This window comes from Tamandua tetradactyla, chromosome 3 (genome assembly GCF_023851605.1).
Source record: "Tamandua tetradactyla isolate mTamTet1 chromosome 3, mTamTet1.pri, whole genome shotgun sequence".
Taxonomy (NCBI): Eukaryota; Metazoa; Chordata; class Mammalia; order Pilosa; family Myrmecophagidae; genus Tamandua; species Tamandua tetradactyla.
This window is the reverse complement of record NC_135329.1, coordinates 15897408-15912707: the sequence shown is the minus strand read 5'-3', so window position 1 is coordinate 15912707 and position 15300 is coordinate 15897408. Positions and strand designations below refer to the sequence as shown.

General features: G+C 39.3%; 1 long non-coding RNA gene across 3 annotated transcripts in view; it reads right to left on the bottom strand.

The window, feature by feature from the left end:
* LOC143675964 (uncharacterized) overlaps positions 1–14359 on the bottom strand; it is a 68601-nt gene extending 54242 nt beyond the window's left edge. For all 3 annotated transcript variants that reach the window (XR_013171718.1, XR_013171719.1, XR_013171717.1), the window contains exons 1-3: positions 14315–14359; positions 12059–12508; positions 11336–11616 (exon numbers count right to left, since the gene is read on the bottom strand). This is a non-coding gene — a long non-coding RNA (uncharacterized LOC143675964). The remainder of the gene's footprint in view (positions 1–11335; positions 11617–12058; positions 12509–14314) is intronic.
* Positions 14360–15300: the final 941 nt, after the last annotated feature.

The window sequence follows — 15300 nt, the reverse complement described above, 5'->3', positions numbered from 1 at the left end:
TTTCCTATCTTGCTTTTGTTTTTTGTTTGTTTTTTTCCGCAAATCCAAAGATTCTAGGTGATTTAGATGCCTGATCTTGGGACCTCAAGTCCTTTCTGTAAGTTCTGACAAAACATGGTTGGCAGAGCAAGAGAAAGGAAAAGATAATAGGAAACCATCTCAAGACAATCAAACAACCATTAATCCCCTACTCTTTCCACACACAATAAACATTAGCTGTAGCTCAATTAAACTCTGCAGTTCACAGATGTTCGCAATAATGACTACCCGCAATAGCATTCTCCTCATTAAGGTGTTTTGGAACTGTGCATTTGCCAACTCCTCCCCACCCGGGAGCTGGGAAATGGAGAAAAAAGCATGTGCCAGGCATGCCTGGAATAGGAAGCAGAAAACAGCTGTCTGCTCTTTCCAGAAAAGGTACATAGGCAGGATTTATCATCATGTTTTTTTTTTGCCAACCCACATCACCTCCGGCCCTCCTTTGAGTCCTTAACAGTGAAAACACAGGAGAACTTCACAGAGGCAGAGACCAAAAATGTGTCCCTGGAGCCTCAAGCCATATGGAGTCAACACACGTTTTCCCCGTGCCTGGGTGCTGCCTGAGCAGAACCCAGCTTGGCTTTCATGTAGAATGTACTTTCTGCCTTGTTCCTTCGCATGCCCAGACGCTTCAGACTATGTTTCCCTTTGGGGGAATAAGTTGTAAACAGGGATATGGAAGGTACTGGAGACAAATTGTAAATAGTTCTTTAGTATATAAAGTGTCAGTAGCGAATGGTATCCTGTTTCTTGAGAAAGCAAAGGAATAATGAGCTCAGTGAGGAGAATGAATAAATCTCAGAGACTGAGCATTCCACTTGCCCACGCATCACACCTGAGCAGGTGGAGTAGCCAGCCGCGGGCCTCCTGACTCCCAAAGTGAGAGCGTGGTGGGGGTGGGGGATGGTTGGCAGAGCACCAACTACCGCCCGTAGGAAAGTTCTCTGCTTTCTGAACGTGGCTATAGTTACAGCCTCAGAATAGGCTCATTCATTCACCTGGCTTTGCTGTTAAAAGATTTCTCTGTCTCAGATGCCTTTGGCAAGGAAGTTACACAAACACCAGTTAAAGAAGGTACAAGGCCACTGCAAGGCTAAGAATCTCAACTCTAAAGATCTCTGGACCTTCTGGTGGGGTTAGATCCCTATTAAGAAGGATGTATTTCCTGGAATGAAATGTGGCAGCAAAGGGACAGTTTTGGAGCAGGAATCTGAATAAGGAGCTCTCAATCCCAGCTCGTCCCTGGTCCCTGATGAGGCAGTCGTGATTGTGTCTTCTGTGACTGACGGACAAGACGCTCCTCAAGGGAACTTTTGACAAATAATCAGGCATGAATGGTTCGAGCTTCTTAACATTTTATCAGACACTGTTATTTCGTGCAGTGGGATGGAAACTTTCCAGATTCTGTAATGCCAGAATTGAAAATCCAGTATTGTGACTATATCCAGTAAAGAGAAAATCCTAGGGCTGAGTTGATTTATTTAAATTAGAGATGAAATCATCTTCAGTAGATGAATCAACCCAATTACTAAAATGTTTTTTTTTTTTAGGATAACAGGATTTTTAATGGTAGGAAAAACATCTAAATGTGGTTGGTTCAACAATTTGTGCCAAACCTGTATCTGGGTAGTATTATTGTTTTAATAATTATCCCAATTGCCTTGCGAATGACTGGAAGTTGGGCAAAAGAATAGTTATAAACGTTGTTTTCCTCTATGTACAACATTTTGAACCAAGATTGGTATTAGAGCTTGTATTTTAGCATCTCTCCTCTCCAACATCTGTGTCCCAAAGTCTTTCTTTCATGGTTGCATCTTGAATCTGCTCTCTTTGCCTTCTCTCTCTTTTCACATCAAAATCAAAACATGTTTCTCCCCCATCCCGTTACCTTTGGGCCTTCTGCTAGACTTACTGTGAGACTAAAGATCATGGTGACAAATGCTCTAGGTACTTCCTTCATAACATATACTATGTTTAGTTGTTAGTTAAATTGCAGATGAAAAGGATGACATACTGCCTAGAAGGGTAAAAGAGAAAGCAGACTTTCTTTTCTCCTTTTCCTGTTGAGCATTTTCCAACTTCTAGCCTTTTCTGTTTAATGCTTCCTGGCAGGACCCTATGTGAGACTGTGTCTCAGAAATGACCTCTTCTGCCTCAGAATTCCCTGACACATCACAGGCAGCCTCAAATGTCACTCCAGGTTTTGTCCTACACCTTAATTCCAGCCCAAAGGGTGGAGAAACCAACAGAATGTACATTTAAAAAAAGGAATCCCTATCTTTTATTATTCTTATTTTGGAAATTCCATTCTTTATCCTTTTTTTGTGATAGTATCAGCTGACATTCATTAAACACCCAGTATGTTTTGGGCTTAGTACTAAAGTATTTACATATACTAATACTATCAACTTTAACTCTGATAGCAACTCTATAGCGATTATTATTCTCCATAGTTTAAAAATGAGGCTGCTGAGGCACAAAGAGGTTATGGGGGCTACTTGGGGTCACAGAGCTGGCAAGTGAAACCAGGAGTTGAATGCAGGCAATCTGATTCCAGGTAATTGCTGCTGGTTATGACATGAAACTATCTAAGGAACTAAGTGAGAAATTAATTTTATATGTTTTAGAGAGGGAGAAAGTTCTTTTTCTCTATTTCCACATTAGTATAATTTCTTGTGTCACACCATAAGATATCCAGTGTCCCCTTTTTTGCCTAAACACGGATTGAAAGAGAATATTCTTTAGAGCAAAAGTCCTGGGTTCATATCCCAACTCAGATTTTCTGTAATAGTCCTAGACAATTTAATTATATCTTTTAAGTTTATTTTTCCTGTATAGAAAGAACACTCATACATACTCATAGAATTATTATGATAATTAAGTAATATGATATGAAGGCTGGGCATAACATTGTGACTCTCCTGAGCCTGCTGGAATTTTAGAATAATATTTAATGCTCATATATGGTAAACTTTACTAGTCCACACATATCTATATTTCCTTCCTCATGTATAGCTTTTATTTTTAATGATAATTGCGATATGTACACTTTCATGTTAAGTCACCTTGGATTTCTTTTGAAAAAAAAGCTTCTAACAAATCTGATGAATTAGTCCTTCTTTACGTGTTCATTCCTGTGAAGACAGCAAGAGTGCCCTGATACTGATAGCCCGTGACTGTTTTGCATCGTCACAAGTCTTTCTGACTCACAGGGACATGTCATAGGTAAGTATTCCAGCTGGAAGAGGTATTGGAAGGACAATGGAGAAGAAGGTCTAATACCAACCTATTTGTTTTTTTAAGTGACTTCCCATATGAATCATATTCTCTGGTAACAAATGGAATGATAATATTTCTCACAGTCCTTGAAACTCTTGGAAATATAAATGTCTTGACAAATGCACTTGTGCTTCTCATTTGGAAGAAGGATCACATATCCAAGGCAAAGTCAAGTCTGGACTTAGCCCAGCCAACCTACTTGCTCACTGTCTTCGGAATTCTTGAACTCAAACTGAGACTCTGGCTTTTGACCTGGATGTGCCTGCAGGTGAGGCCCATGTATATTCTCAAGGAAGAACTTGGGGAAGGGCCCCTGAGAGCATCCTGATCCCTTAGCAGTAGCTTATCTCCGGCTAAATTAAAAGTATTGTCAGTCCGAGCTGCTGTTTACAACACAGTTTTCTCTTTGCTTTAGAAAATAAAACAATAGTTATAAATGTTTACATTTAAAACCAAAGCAGTTTGACAACAATGGCAGCTGCTAAATGATTTATGAAACTTGTGAAATCAAATAGAGAAAGACAGAAGACAAACATGTTGCTGCTGAGAGGGAAAGTTTCCCTGACTTTGATTTAGTTTCACAGAGTGTAATTATACTGTAATGCTTCTTAAGGGAGTGTGATTTTAAAATATGATATGTTTAATTTGGTGATTAGCATTTTACTGTCATTAACCTTCAGCTGACCAATTACCTACTTAGAAGAGAAATATTTCAATTTAACTGTCGGAGGGGTGGTGTGTGCTATCTATTTGGGTCAAAAACCCAGATTTGTGGGTAAAAACACAACTCTGAGATTCAGAGAAGAGAATATATCAGTCTGGCTGAAATTTTCCAAAATACATAGGTAATTATGAAATAATTAAATTATCTGATAAATAATAACATACCTATCTCTTTTGGCATTTTTCAACTTTTTAACCAGTGTGCAGATAACCAGGTAACTTCTATTCAGCACTATCCATTAGAGTTACAACTACTGACTTGCTAAATTAAGAGTTAAAATGTAAACCCTCTTAGTGACTTTTGTTCCTCACTGGGGAAAAAGCCTATCATAATAGAAATGGCATATAGATTATAGTCAGAAGACTGAGTCTGTATCTCTTTTCTGACTCTTATTAATTGAGTTACCTGGGGCAAGTTATTTAATGTTTCTGAATTGCTGTTTCTTCACATATGAAGTAGAAAATAAGAATAACTGCCACAGAGTGATAAGTGTTTAATAATTCAAGTATAGACCTTTGCAACCTAATAGAAACTGGTGGATGAATAGAGGCTGTAATTGTTGTAAGGGTTTGAAGAGAACTTTGAAATGATTAACTTCAACTAATATTTGTTGAGAGTCCCCTAGGCACAGGGACTTACATAGAACTAAGTGGGAAATCTAGTTAGCGAGATAGATATGTTTTCCCATTAACCCCCTTCCTGCCAAAGGGTGAGCCTCCACCTCTGGGGTATATTTGTGGATCTACAAATCCAGGTAGAAAGAAATCCAGCTGTGGAGTAGGCTGCATTAGTGAGGTTTCTCCAGGGAAACAGAACCGCCAAGATTTTTCGTAGCAATTGGCTCACACAGCTATGGAGATTGGCAAGTCCAGGTTCCACGGGGCAGACTACAAGCTGGGAATGCCAATGAAGGCTTCAATAAATTCCCCAGGAGAAGCTGGCTGGCTACAATACAGATAGGAGTTATTTTTTCCAACTACTGAAGCCATCGGCTCTCCTTTTAAGGCCTTCAACTGATTGGATGAGATTTCTTTCGTTGCTGAAGATAATCTCTTTTGTTGACCATAGATGTACTCATTCATAGATGCAATCAACTAATGGATTATTTAAATCCACGAGATATCCTTACTGTAAGAATCAGGTCAGTGGGCGGGCCGCGGTGGCTCAGCGGGCAAGAGTGCTTGCCTGCCGTGCCGGAGGACCCCGGTTCGATTCCCGGCCCCAGCCCATGTAAAAAAAACAAACAAACAAACAAAATATAATAAAACAAGAAAATGTTTCCCTTTCTTCCTCCCTTCCTTCCTTCTCTGTCTTTCCTTCCTTTCAAAAAAAAAAAAAAAAAAAAAGAATCAGGTCAGTGCTTGCTTGACCAAACAACTGGACACTATGACCTAGTCTACTTGATATAAAATCCTAACCAAAATAGATGAGTAGGAGAAGAAACTGACCAAAAAAGAGAAGAGAGAGGTATAAGATGAGGGTGGAAGAAATGCTCACACCTCTGTCTAGAGCAACAATAGGTATTCAAAGGAGAGTGGATCCGAACCAACAGCAGTGCCTCAATAGCTGATACAAGGAAGGTCAGTGTTACTTGGAGGAGAATTGGACTTGGGAACAAAACTGACAGAGGCTCCAGGTGAGCCCTAGAACCTGGCATGTCCTGGGTCCCCAAATGTGTGACGCTGCCAGTATGGACACGAGTTATGAGAGAGCAGAGACCGTCAAGAGGGCCTGCTGTGCCATGTGTGTGTGCATTGGGCATGGACATGGGGCACAGAAGTACAGAGAGCCTGCTTTCCCAGAGCAGTGTAATGGAGGAAGGGCACCAATATGACAATAATAGAGATGTGACAAAGAAGGTATACAAATTACTGAGAATGTCTAGATGAGGGGGCCCTGAGCTGAAAGTCTCCAGCCTCGAGGGCCTCAGGCTACGTGGTTTCTGTGAGTTATAAGCATCTACCCCCATCCTGATAATATGCCAGGTAAATGACAAGCAGAAAGCGGGCTCTGGTGATGGAGAAAGTGTAGGTACAAGAATTCCTGAGTCCTTCTGATTATTCTCCCTCAGGTTGGCAACCCAGCAAACACTTTTTATAAGTAGATGAACAGATGATGAGAAACGATGCATGCTGATCTGAGATAAGGGTCATTACGAGTTGCGAATTGGGCTAAGGTGAAGGAGAAATCACTTTGGACTGTTGAGATCAATATAAGCTTCATTTCGAATGGAGTCTTCAAGATGGCTAGGAATCAGATTAAAAAAATAAAGAATGGAAAATAGCATGAGCAAAAACCATGGTGGCTGTATCATAGCTGCCATATTCAGAAGGCAGCAAAGCTCTCTCAGGCCTGGAAAAGCAGGTGTTCAGACATGTGCATCTGAAACAAAGTCTGGAGCACGTGATCCAAAGACAGCAAGCACCTATGTTTTTGTTTGCTGACAAATAGGCAAATGTTGACTTTAACTGTCTATCAAGCTCTCTCTGTATATATATATATTTAAAATCTCCTAAATATATTATTTTTTTTCCAGTTGGGGATTGATTGTCTTTGTTACTATTCAAAAATCAGCAAATACTTATTGTCAAAAACAAAGAAAAAAGAAAAGAATGCTTGGTAAAATCAATATCTGTAAAGACTACTGTTGTTTCCCAAAATGTCTGATAGTGAGCAAAGAAAGACACTGTTAACATTCTACTGGCTGCTGCAGTCACCTTGACAAAATAGAGAGAACACACACTTTGATGGCAGTGTAATTAGATTTGCCATGGGGAGGATTTCATGTAAGAAATGCTGTGCTTCGATATTTAGGAATCTGTATGATGAAATGGATAAATTTAAAAGGTACACAGATAAAACATTCCAAAGACCACAGCGATTGTTTCTCTTCCTTTTCTCCTTGCAGTCTAAACACACATGGTGGTGTTCTCTTGCACTGTGAATGTCTAAGTGCCTTTAATTCTAATGAAATTGCCTGTGTATGTGGAAAGGAGGTTTATGTGCCATGTTTTCTATTTTATGAGCAGGCAGCTTCCCTTCAAGAAAGATTTTAATTGATTATACTTTCTGTCGAATGGGAAGTGAAGGCAGCTTTATAGTTTTTAGGGAAAAAAAAAACACTTAGAGGTTCCCTTCAGAAGTTCAATGATACTTTATAGACACCATTTTCCCCAGCACTCCTGAGACCTCAAGTATGTTTATTTTTAGTCTTTTACCATAAAAAGAAGCTCAGGCTTTCTTTAAGAAAGGTAGGAATATTGGAGAGGATGTGGAAGGAATAATTTTTGACTCATTTCTGTAGACCTCCCCCCCACATAAAAATATGGCTAACACTCTGCAATCCTTTTTACACACCTGAGGTGGGAGCCGAAGAGAATTATAGCACCCAAGGGCTTTCTATAGGACTGAATCACCCGACTACCAAAACCCAGCTGGTGGCAAAGTTCTTAATGGCAGATCCTGGAGAGTTGTCAAGTCTTCCTGAGCATTTTGAGGGAAGACCCATTGATTCGGAGATGGTACCTTAGATATTCACTTCGAGTCCTTCCAGGAAATTTAGGCAGAACTGGGAACTGCCCACAAGCAAAGTAGAGATTTCTTAGATACATTGATGTACTAAGAAAATCAATTTAGCAGACGTTCAATAAGCTCAATGAGCCTAATGTCAGGCCCTAAACCACAGACTAAAGTTGTGCATCTCTGAGGTTTGGTCTTGGATGACCTGCCTCAGAACTGGGGCAAGGGGCTTATCAATCATGCAAGTTCCTTCTCCCATCCCAAGCCTACTGAGTAAGAATCTCTTGAAGATGCAGAAAGGACTTGAGAACCTACATTTTAACACCCTCCGCCCCCACCAGGTGGTTCTCATGCCTGCTAAAATTAGAGGAAGCCTCCAGGAATCTGTTAATGTAATAAAAAAAAAGAAATTTAATAACAAAGTCTCCTCTACTGAGGATTTCACAGCAGTCTTTTCCCATAAGAATTGAGGAACGTACACTTTGATTCTTGCCGCTTTTACTGAGATCTCTCCCTAAATGGATCAAAACTGGTGTGAAAGAATAAACAAAGCTTTGATTAACGACACTTGTCAGCATTTTTTTTTCTTCGCATGGGCAGGCACCGGAAATCGAACCCGGGTCTTCGGCATGGCAGGCGAGAACTCTGCCTGCTGAGCCACCATCACACCACCTCCTTGCCACTATTTTTAAGAGCTCATGGTATGCCGTGTACACCACTGCAATACATTCTTTCCATGTATTATCTCATCTAATCCTTATCACAAGCTGGTTAGGTAATAGGTGCTATTTATCACCCCCAATTTACAGATAAACAATTAGATGACATTTTCTAAGTCAGATCCTGCCCAAGGTAAATGAAGGTCAGGGAGAAGCTGAACCAGAAAGGAAATGAAACAGCCCTGTTTGAAGTAATATTTTGGGCTACTTTCCCTCTAAGTATAGAGATGAACAATATAAAAAAATTTTTTTTAAATCAAGTTAAAAAAAAAAGAAGGATCCAGAGTACCCCTTAAATCCTAGAAACAAAAATGACTCCAATCTAGGTCTAATAAAGATCTAATATTCTGTGTCTGCTTTTCATTAATTCTTATGTTGTTATGAATGTGAGTTACTATAAGTTAGTCAAGTTCCTCTTTAGTTACTTATTTCTATGTGTAGAATAAAACACTGCAACATTCCCATAAAAGATATGACACCACTCTCCGGGGATTTATTAATAAGACCCCTACAGAAGAGTGTTATAAAATCTGATCAAGTCAGCAGTTCTAGCTGTGTAATTGATATCCATTATTTTCTATTGACTGCTGTGCAGAACTTCAATTTCTATAGCATAAAACAGAATTCCTATTTCTTTTGCAAGGAGACTGCTATGGGGTATGGCTGAAAATAAGGTTCCTCAGCAAAATCATTTCATAAATTCCAAGAGACTCTCAGGAAGGACCCTCAGAGAATGGTTTCCTATAAATGTATTTCTTCTTCATAAGTCTCTTTTATATTTCAAGTCATTACATTTGTTCTACATGATTCTTTTCTATATATAATGTAGAACATAGACCAAGTACAACCTTCTGAAGAATCAGGAAACAGATAAGCAAAAGTCAGATTGTTAGAAAACATCCAAGGCTCCATTTTTCCTATATTCCTAAAAGTAATAAGATATTGTTCTCTGCCAGAAACAAAGTAATAAAAATATTCATGCTGTATAATTATTATTGCTTACAGGGTCCCACACCATAGCTTCATGTTTTATCTTGAGGGAAAAGGGATTAAACATTTCCTTGATAAGATATGTAAACGCCATCTCTGAATTGCAGAAAACAAGACAGATGCCTTTTTTAAGCTTTAGAGAAACACCTTCTACTAAGACATAGCTGTGCCCATGGTGATCCACTTCAAATGGAAGTCACAGAAGAACAAATAAAAGGTTTCAAGCTTCATAGACATAGTTAAGGGTTTGTGAAGTCTAATAACAACCAAGATTGGTTAAGCCTGACTAATAGCCTAGGAATCCTTATATTCACTTTTCTGGTGATATTATCCTGAGAAAGAGAGTTTTATTGGGCAGAAGGGAAGATTCTGGGTCCTCTGTTCAAATCCTTTATTCTTTTATTTTTCTTCTTCAGCCATTTGCCCATTGTAAGTTTGCTTTCCTTGGTGAGGTGAGGTGTAGTGACATTACTACTCTAAACTGTTGGGGAGAAAATTAATGTGAAGTCAACACAGAGTGAAATTTAAGTAATGATATTTTTTAAGGCCTTTTTAACAATAGGTACTGATTCTACTCAACGTCACTATTTCTCCTTGAAGAGAAACAAACAAACAAAAAAATACACTTGTCTGCAGTGAAGAGTTTCCTTTGCTAAATATCTTCAACAGTATTGCCCTTGAGAGTAGCGCTATGTTAGTTGCTGCCAAGTAGATGTAATGAAATCCCCCACAGGTTAATGTTTTTCTTATTTGCTTGTTTGTTTTAAATGTGCTGGAGGTAGAGTTTGGGGAAAGCCCTTTGGATTCTAATCATAGAATTCACAAAACCTTGCCCCCAGGTAAAATGGGAAGTGCTAAAATTTGTCTATATTTCACCACTTTCAATGCTCCAACTTTCTCACCTTTTGTTCTTCTCTCTCTCTCTCTCTCTCTCTCTCTCTCTCTCTCTCTCTCAGCTTCTGTGTTAGTTTCATAGGGCTACAGTAATAAGTTACCAGAAACTGGTGGTTTAAACAATAAAAATGTATTCTCTCACAGTTCCAAAGTCCAGAAGTTCAAAATCAAGGTATCAGCAGGGCCATGCTCCCTCTGAAGTCTCTAGAAAAGAATCCATTCTAAGCATTTCTCCGGGCTTGGGTGGTTGCTGGCAATGCTTGTAGACATGTCGTTCCAATCTTTGCCATCATCTTAACATGGGCTTCTCCCTGTGTCTGTATCTATGTCTCTTCTTCTCTTCATATAAGTCATACCAGAGTAGGATCCACGCTAATTTAGTATGACCTCATTTTAACTTGATTATATCAGTAATGACTTTGTTTTCAAATAAGATCACATTTACACATATGGGGAAATAGGACTTCAACACATCTTTTGTAGGGGAAACCAATTCAACCTATAACAGGCTCCATGCTGCTCAACTAACATTTCTTTTTCAAGGGACCTGGACTTAGCCATCCGAATGTGATGCTAGTAACAGTATTTCCCCTGCACTCTCTATCTACTTACATCCCCTAACCCAATGGCCCATCTACTCTCTCTACCTTAGATCCTATCCATCCCATATGCCCCCACTCAGATCCCCACCTCACACCCTACACACCACACAGTCCCTTCCCCAACCCCTCCCAACGCACATCTTTCCCACAGCATTATGCCCAGTCTATAGTTTAAAAGAGTTCTTAATAGAGTATCTGGTTCACTACAGACATTCCATAAACGTTGTTAAGAACTTCCCTACCTTCTCCCTTGTCCCCCTTCTGTAAGGATTTTTAGATCCTAGGAGAGGACGCTCTTAGAAAGCAATCAATCAAAAGAAGGTTACCCAAAGAACAGCATTTCAGCCACAGGAGAGTCTGGAATTGGATGGGGGTAGGAATGGAAGTGTTTAAAAGTCACAGACTGGTGACTTTATATGCAAATATAAAGTGTGACCTTATACGCAAATATTCAAAGTATTTCTCTGAAGTGTGGAAAATTATGAACACTTTTCATCTTGATTTTGCTGCATTATATTGTCAATTCACTAATATTCAGTGTCTAACACAGAGCCAGGCAGAACACGCACCTGTGTACCCTTTGCAGAACTGGTCTCTCCTCTGAGCAGCTCGCCTCCAGGCAGCAGGACGGACATAAGGGAGAAGCACACCTCCTCTGATGCTCATATTTGACATTTTTATACAGGATTTTAGTCAATGTATTTTCCAGTTACCCTACACTTTGCACTGTATTTCCCAGGAAATATTTGATATGCATTTGCGTACAATTTCATCTCCTGCTAGGCTTCCAGCTAGTCAGCGAAAAAAATCAATCTTGAGGTCTGATAAGAGGTATAAATAATCCTCTTTGCTGTAAATAAAAAAAAAAGAAGAAGAAGAAAGCTACAGTCAGAAGAAAACATGTAAGACTCAGCCACTTCAATCCACTTACATATGTATGTTACGCTCCTGAAAGGGGACAAAGAAACCTGAGATAGTTAATTGTCAAGTAAAATTTTGGAGGAACAGAAGAAACAAGAGCAATGCACTATTTAAGATCGCCAGACTTTCCTTATCCCTTCTGGCTCTGCTTTCTGTGTCCCTGTCTTGGGCTTACTTCTTTTTAGTGGTTAGGATTTCAACCACCTGCACATAATAGTATATGCTCTGACAGAGGCTTAAACAAATTGGGATTCATCTTTCTCTCCTCACAAAATGTCCTGGTGCAGGTTGCTGATAATTTTGCTTTGCCTGTTCAGTGAAACTAGCAGAGCCCCAAGCTCAATCTCTCCTTTTACCTGTTAAGAAATTACCTTATGTCATCATTTTCTTCCCTTCATCAACAATAGATGGCTGTTGCCGCATCAAACATTGCATCCACTGTCAAAACGACAGAAGGAGACGGGGCTGCCCGGATGCCTTTGTCACTTTTATCAGAGAAGCAAAAACTAACTCCAGAAAAATGTCTTCTTTGGCTTCATAGGTCAGAACACTGAAGCCCGTCATTCTTCATGGTAAGGCAGCCTGGAAACATCATCAGATGTTGGTTTTCCAGCCCCCAGAAGACTAGGGGGTGACTGCAGCCATATGTGTAGTTAAGATCTGGTTTTGTGATCTTGATCCTCAGTCTTGACTGTAGTTTCTCATATCAGTTGACTCATAGAAAATATGCCTGATGACGCCGTATTCTTAACTTTTAACTGTACTCAAATTCCATAAAAATCCACAGCAGCATATCTTCAAGAAGGGCCTGAACCCCTCCTCTGACACACCACACCATTGTGTTAGAAGAAATGGTAACACAGAAATTAAATTAAAATTTAATTGGTGAAGGCATCAAAAACCCAAGGCTAGCTCCTCCTTTAAAGGGAAATCCTATATGAAGATGAGAGCATTTTTGTGAGTGCTGCTATTTCTTTCCCCTGCAAATATTTAATTATCCATAAACTAAATATGGGAAAACTAAGTTGTTGCTATAGTGATAAATCTAAATTCTGCTTGGCCTTGTCCTAAATGAGTTCTGTCTCCTGCAGTCACTCAATTTCTGCGTATTTTTTCTGATTTACCTTCCATTTTTCCCTGAGTATCATCATCATGACCTAAGAAAGAGGGATTGCTGCTTCTTCATACCTTTGGCCATCGATATTCACCTAGGGAAAGAGCCAATCCCTTTAGGAAACAGGTTTCTGACAATTATTTGCAGGTGAGTGTTCAATTTCTTAGCTTTTTGCTCTTCTCTAATAAGCATACAAAGTGCTTTTATTAGCCATCCTTTCCAGTGTTGAGCTATTTCAGAGACATTTTATGGCAAAGCCATTATTGCAAAGAATTGGAACACAAGTGAAATTTATTCTTCTGTTTCAAGGTAGAGCAAAGGTGATTCCCCTCAAATGTATTATTCACTGCTTATCTAAAATTAATCATAACTCAAGGTCACAGAACAAACAGCCAGTGCTCCTATAGTCCTGAATGTTCTAGCAACCAGAACCCGTAAGGTCTATGCTTGACTTTTCGAATGCTTATAAACTCACCACGGCTTCATTATATGGATTGGCCCCAAACAATTTGTGAATCAGTTCCCAAATAATCTGTAACGAGGAAAGCTAGATGGTGATAGTGGCTATTTACAGCCTTTTTCAACAAGATTTTCTCCAGAGAACTAAGCTCTGATGTCCAAAAGCATCCAGGGCATGTTATGAATTAACTTCTCTCCTACTGATCTGTAATGGCACTAGCTATGTACCAACCTTGTGAGAATTCAATATATAATCACACATCATTTTTTACATTTTTCTGGTTCAGATAAAGAGCTCTGGTTGAAAAAGCCTGACCAAGAGTCATTTGTAGCTAAGCCTACAAACAACCCTGTAACTTGAGGTAAATCACTTAATTTGGTAGCCTTAGGCCCCTTATTTAAAATATGAGTAGGCTGTTTCAGATTACACTATGAAACTCATCTATCCCACCAAAAAAAAGTGGAATGGAAACTTAAAACTATTTTCTGGGTAAGTTCTCTCCTTCACACCCTACCTTCATCATAGCGCCCACTCACCCCTGGTTTCTGCTTTGAAATCCTAGATGCTGAGAGTGCCAAAACCTTCATGGAGGTAAATACTCTTTGTCCTACAAGTTGCCTAAGGGTTAAACTGTTTGGCACTGGGCAGGCTGGGGAAAAATCTAGCGTCTGCTCCTCAATACCCTCTGCTCACTTGTTTCTCTCCTCAGATCTGTTTCTCCTTCTACTTGCCTAAATTAGGAGATACAGAACTGTCAGTCCCCCATGGCACCCCCTACTCTGTAAGTACATGCCTGGCTATGTGAGCAGTATCAGAAGCTATAGAAACTGCCACATCATTTTTTTTTTAACCAAAGGTTGTACGTTAAACTTCACATTCAAAATAGAAAAGGAGAGGAACAAACGGTCAGGAAAAGGCATCTGATATACAAATCCTTTTACATCAATTATCTGCATGTTGCTTCTGTGCCTGTTTAATTTCCCTCATCTTTTCAGGAAAAGCAGGAATTGATTAATAAAAGGAGGAAACAGTGAGAAATCTGATTATATGTACCTCTTCCACTGTTTCCTGTGCTGTTCTGAGTTAGTCCTTGTTTTTTGTAAATGAGGAAACATTATGGGGAAATAATGGGGCTCAAGACCAGTCAAGTAGATCCAGAAGCCAACAGTGCAATCCAACCTCTTGCGTAGCCAGTGGGGATAAGGTTACATGAAGCTAAGGGTAGCAGAGAGAGGATCTCTGACATCACGACATCGATCACTCTCCATTTTAGAGATATACCACTAGGGATAATGTAGGAGAGTGGGAAATGTTTTGAGAAGGCTCCAAAGCTCTATATGAGCTCTGTGGGAAAATGCCGTGGTTGATTATTGATGTCTGCTGTGGCTGTGGATAAAAGAGGAGTGGCCAAAGTATATCTTGGCATCAAAGACTCTCTGACTAATAGACTGCCCTCAAATAAATTAGATTTAACCTACAAAGCAGAACTAATCAAATCCAGCTAATGCACAATTGTACCTCATATGCAACTGATTGAGATTGTGCATTCTGAATTTTTAAATTAACTCATTTTATCACGAGAGTCCTTGAATAAAATATTCATTTACTGTGAGTAAAAACTGGTGGACAAAATGACTTTAATGTACCTTTTAGCCTACAGATTCTACAATCCAAAGAACTGCTAATTTTTCTATCAGTGGTTGCTTTTTTAGTTGCCTCATTCTTTTTTTTTTTTTCGTTTTGAGTATATGGTCTGGGAATTGAACCCGGGAGTCCCCCACCCAAAGCAAGCATTCTACCATTGAACCACCATGCACCCTTGTCTCATTATTTTTTAATCTTAACTTATTGTTTTTAAACAAGACAAGCTATCTGAAGTGTATCAATAAAAGCATTGCCTGAATATCTAAATTGCTTAACTGTTGTTTCTACGTTTGCAAATTTGTTAAAGTAATTCTCTAATTTTAAAAGAAAGGAAACAAATGTGCTGGCATTTGAAATAATTCTTCACATCGAAGATTTTGATGCTTTAGAAATGA